Source organism: Apodemus sylvaticus, chromosome 18 (genome assembly GCF_947179515.1).
Source record: "Apodemus sylvaticus chromosome 18, mApoSyl1.1, whole genome shotgun sequence".
Lineage (NCBI taxonomy): Eukaryota > Metazoa > Chordata > Mammalia > Rodentia > Muridae > Apodemus > Apodemus sylvaticus.
Window position 1 is genome coordinate 32,052,974 of NC_067489.1, and position 5,487 is coordinate 32,058,460.

Sequence of the window (5,487 nt, forward strand, 5' to 3'; positions counted from 1 at the left end):
AGGGACCAGGAATGATTGGTATAAAACTCAAGAGTTGGAGCAGACAGAGAAATGGAAGTAAATGAATTACCTCTTCCAAACACCCTTGAACAAAGGGGATTTATTCTGTATAAGCAAGCATTAATGGCAAGGAACGCGTTTCTAAATCCTTCCTGTTTGTTGCATAAAACTGTATGATCCCTCACCTACACTGTGTGTGTGCTGAAGAGAGATAAAACGCCCCTCACATCTGGAAGATGGATAAGCTCTCACAGAGACACTGGGCTGTTTCCAACCTGCTAGCTAGCTAGCAAGCACACTACAGTTTCTTGGTCCGAGCTTGTTTTGTTGTTGTTGTTGCTGCTGCTGCTGGGGTGGGGAGTTGTTGGGTGCTGGAGAAAACAGAACAGAGGATTTGATCAGTTCTGTTTTCCTGCAACCTTTCAGGAGTTACAGGGTCAGTATCATTTGGATGGGAGTTGAGATGGGTGAAATATTCATACGAAAGAAAAATAAGGTCACTACTCCACGTGAAATGCAAAGATAACAGAAGTGAATGTCCCCCCACCCCAGTCTATTGCAGGGTGGAGACCTTGCAATCTGCAGTGAATCCTGCGAACTGTGAGTTTGAATGGAGGGGTGGGTTTCCAATATAAAGAATGGTAGGTGTGGTCCTGGCTGCCTGGCTTTGACAATAGTGGATGTTCTCATCCTGATACCTCAAAACACAAATGTGTCAATAGAAAAAGAGTTTCCTTCTAGTGTAAGTGGTGCAGTAGTGATCTGCACAGGGTAGCCCAGGAAAGACTCAAATGGCAGGGTCCCTCCCAGCTTTTAAATGTCTAAGAAGTGAAGAAACAATATCCTTGTAAACGAGAAATTATTTCTATTTCATAATTCTTCGTGGATGTCTGCCTATGGGTGTGTGGACTCGGGAGCACCCAGCCTTGGAGATGAAAGGAGTTAGGTCTCCTGGACCTGGAGTTGCAGGCAGTTATGAGCCCCCAAGACCATTATTACATCATCTTCACGGCTGAGCTGTCCACTTGGAAGCATGAGTCTCTTGGATGGTAACATACTCCTGTGAAGATGTTCTAGAAAAGGTTGCCAGATACAAATGCAGGGCCCTCCGGTCTACTCCACAAACTGAACAGAACAAATATTCACCAAATATTGCATAGTGTATACTCCTACCAAAAAGTATTTATCTGGGCAAATAGTGGTACCCTGTCTCAGAGGGTGAGGGGTATGAATCCAGGGGAGGATGGATGGTCAGGGAGAGGAAGAGGGAGGAGGGGGGCAGGAGGTACTACAAATACTGTGTGTATGTGTGTGTGTGTGTGCATGTGCGTGTGTGTGTGTGTGTGTGTGTGTGTGTGTGTGTATGTGTGTGTTTTCCCTCCACCTGGCAATCTTAACATCAACCTTTCCTCCAAACTCTCTCTCTTTCTAGAAATGCCACCTCCTCTCCATGCTGATTTAAATCCCACTCACCCTGAAAGTCCTCTCTTGGTGTCTCCTACGTATACTGTCATTCCCCTTTTGTGAATCCCATGGCGTGTGTCAACAGACCAACACTCTGGAATGCTGTGATCTATGGTGTCATTCCAGGAGGACTTCCTGTGCTACCATGACCACTCTCCACAGACGGCAAGCCATCTGGGACAAAAATGTCCCTAGCTTTTGCTTTTCTCCCCCACTCTGCACCCTGGCATGGACTAGTAGAGGAAACTGCTGTATAGACAACAGGAAAACTGATGTAGGCAGCTGAAGAGTTGAGAAGGAGAAGATCTCTTATGCTTTTGGTTGTGAGCCTCGCCTTTGAGTGTGCACCATCTACCCCGCCCAAGGACATATCGCTGCCTCTCAAGCAGTGCCAAAGTAGAGGGTGAAGAGAGACATCTAGAAAACTCCAGATGAGTGAATGAATGAATGAATGAATGAATGAAAGTTTAAATAATTCACCAATGAACTAAAGGTGACATTTATGAGCAAGGTGAGTCCACACTCAAATTCTAAATTAGGGACAAGGTAAGAGTGGACAAGGCACTGCTTTGTTAATTTGCTTCTGTTGAAATGCCTGTCGCCATCTACAAAGCCTCTGCAATTGCCGAGAGGGCCCCGGAGCTTTAGAGTCGGGGACTGTGGGCATCACCTGAGCCAAACTAAGCTCCTGTCAAAGAAGAGGTGACATTTGTAGGGGAAGATCGCTTGTCCACATCTGCAGGCTGGGTCCTAGTCAGAAGCCTCCCCATGCGTCTGTCAAACGATCTTCTGTCCAAGGACTAAGCTTTCAAATCTATTGATTGAAAAAAAAGTCACCATTTTCTTTCTCTGAAAAGTGTGGACTTTCAGTGTGAAATCAGAAAGATATGGAAGTACATGGAGAAATAAAAAAATGATGTAAGCTACCAGCCACCCAGGAACACCGGCTGAGGATATGGGATGTGTTTGTTCTCAAGGTGTTTCCTGTGTGTACCTATCAGGGAGGCTGCGCTCAGCCCTGGCTCAGGCACAGAAAAGGCATTCAGTTCCTGCCTGTTAAATAAGTATATCCAACATGCAAGTGGCTATTTACATATGTTACATATGCAAATGACAATGTTATTTCATTTTAATTTGGGGGGTAGTGTGAAGAATAATTTATTAACAATGACTCTCCCCCTTTGTCTTCAAGTCACCAGGACATGCTCCCCTCACCACCAGGACCCTCTGGGGATACCCTGAAGTCTTTTCAGCCCTTTTTTGAAGAATTTGACCTTCACCGTGACAGTCTGCTTAGAAAACTTTCCTTTTCTAGAACTTTGCAATATCCTCAGAAGACAAAAGGGTTTACAACCTACTTCGGATAACTCCACAGTGGGTGTGGGTGTGAGAAAAGAGGCCAGCTAATCCATGAAGTATAGTGTCCATGCAGGGAATGCTTCTGATGCAGCCACTACCCAGCCCCAGAGAATCAAGAGGCATAGTTTCCCTCTAAGAATACCAGCACAGCAGCACAAGTGTAGTCAGGAGGTTAAAGTTGTTTTTAATTAGAAGGCACACCATTATAGCTTCCTTAATATTTTTTTTCTACTTAATGTTGTCTCTGTTTTCCCATGTCACCAAATACCATCCTAAAACATAATATTCAATAGCTATCCGTGGTATGACTAGACCATAGTTTATTTACACAACTCCAGTGTATGCTAGTTTTAAAATGACTGTGAGTTAAAAACAATGCTATGCTAATTGCTTGGACATAACTTTCAGTGAGAATCAACCTGTGTATAAATTGGGCTTTTGCCGGGCGGTGGTGGCGCACACCTGTAATCCCAGCACTCTGGGAGGCAGAGGCAGGCAGATTTCTGAGTTCGAGGCCAGCCTGGTCTGCAAAGTGAGTTCCAGGACAGCCAAAGCTAAACAGAGAAACTCTGTCTCAACAAAACCAAATCCAAAAATAAATAAATAAATAAATAAATAAATAAAATAAATTGGGCCTTTATATTCAGTAGGAGGAAAGTTGGAATTAAAACAGCAGAGCCCATCATCTAGGGTCACAGCGAGAGTGACACTCAGCTGGGAATCAGACACAGACTCAACTCTTGTACAAATCATGAGCCTCAGTCAAACCCATCCACCTCTGTACTGCAGGCCTCTCCAGTGAGTTCTTTGTCTCAGTGACTTCTTACATGAAAACTAATCGTGCTATCGGAGGCAGATAAGGAATTCAGACACAAAGGGCGCTCCAGGATGGATTTCATAAGCCTCCCTCACTAGCCAAAGAGTCTTTCCCTTCTCTCCTTGGAAAAGTTCAATGCACCTCTTCCACCAGGGCGAGGAGTTAAATTCCAGGAAAATGCAACCCAAGTACAATATAAGCTTCTTAAATGCTGGGTCTTGACACCCACTGAATTTGGTGGGAGGGGCCACGGAGAAAGCTTTTTGAATTCGTTAATAACCAAAAATTAATTCAGAATTCCTCTGTGTTAATCTGGAACTCACTGGAAATCACGCGCGCGCGTGCGCACGCGCACGCGCGCGCGCGCGCGTGTGTGTGTGTGTGTGTGTGTGTGTGTGTGTAGTATTTTTTTTCTTTATATAGTTCCTTAAATATGGAAAACAAAGACATCTAAGTCTTTCCTTCTCTCGCCCTTTGGTATATTAATATCAAATCTTAGTGTATCTTTGGGATCAGAACAAAATGTTCAACCATTTCTGAAATGGCCCTAAACAGACCTCCTTGGGGTTTGAACTGTGTGTTCTCGGCATTGATGAGTAGAAAAATCTAAATATGGATCAACTCTGAAAAATGTTGAAGATACTCTGTATGCTGCAGTAGCAAGGGCTCAGCCAAGATTTAATTCTGTCTGTAAAATAACGACCACTTTCATCCTGTGATTTGCAATTTGCATTTCACTTTATCAAATGGTAAACTATATGTATACCAAAGACTTGTTTTTAAGTAATTTGTGTGTGTGTTACTAGTAAATATTGTTTGCTTTTCTACTTTATTCCTTCTCCTTCAGTGTATGTGAACGTGTGTTTGTAAGCGTACAGGCACACGGTATGATGGGTAACTGTAATACCCACGCACTTAGGGGTAGCATTAACTGCACATAATGGGTTATCAAAAATGGAAATGTATAAAATTGAGAGGGGAATGTGTCAGGAAGATATGGGGAGAGTTGGAAGAGGGATATGAGGGGATATGACTGTGTTTCACTGAATACATATATGAAATTCTCCAAAGACTAGAAAAAAAACATAGTTAACAAAATAATCATAAAGGGAGAGAACTCTGATGGGAACTTTGGGGGGGCGGATTTGTTTTTTTTTTTTCCCCGGGACAATGTTTCTCTGTGTAGCCCTGGCTGTCCTGGAACTCACTCTGTAGACCAGGCTGGCATTGAACTCAGAAATCTGCCTGCCTCTGCCTCCCAAATGCTGGGATTAAAGGCGTGAGCTACCACTGCCCTGCACCTGTTCATTTTCTAATGAGAGAGAGAGAGAGAGAGAGAGAGAGAGAGAGAGAGAGAGAGAGAGAAAAGAAAGACTCTGGATTTGAGTGAGCAAGGAGGTGGGGAGGATCCAGGGAGGAGGGGAGGTTCCAGGAAGAAGGGGAGGTTCCAGGGAGAAGGAGGGGAGGATCCAGGGAGGAGGAGGGGAGGATCCAGGAGTTGAAGGAGGGGAAGTGTGACAAGAACACTTTGTATGAAAAGAAAAAAAAACATCTTATTTTTAATTAAAAACTAAAACTAAAACAAAACCGAGCCAATCTGTGGTATGTTCTCATGGTAGCAGAAAGCAGGAAGCAGTGGGAAAGCCACAAATACAGGATACGAGGTCATTATCATCCCCTGAGTTGTCTGCCACTGCAGAGTCGGTTGGGGGAGGCCAATGTGCTAACATCTGCTGGTAAGCAAGGTCTCGGTTCCCAATTAAAAGATAAGGAGCCAGACAGGAGAAGCAACAGTCTCCATCCTCAGAGCAATGTCTGATTGACAGGTAGGAGGTGACTCCCTGGAG

General features: G+C 44.2%; 1 long non-coding RNA gene across 2 annotated transcripts; it reads left to right on the top strand.

Annotated features, from left to right (window-relative positions):
* Positions 1-338: 338 nt before the first annotated feature.
* On the top strand, positions 339-3,998 carry LOC127668846 (uncharacterized). 2 transcript variants are annotated; one of them, XR_007974226.1, is made up of 3 exons: positions 339-436; positions 553-600; positions 1,433-3,998. It is a non-coding gene; the product is annotated as an uncharacterized LOC127668846 (long non-coding RNA). The 2 variants fall into 2 exon arrangements; XR_007974225.1 differs by lacking the exon at positions 339-436 and having other exon boundaries at positions 452-600; positions 1,433-1,975; positions 2,657-3,998.
* Positions 3,999-5,487: the final 1,489 nt, after the last annotated feature.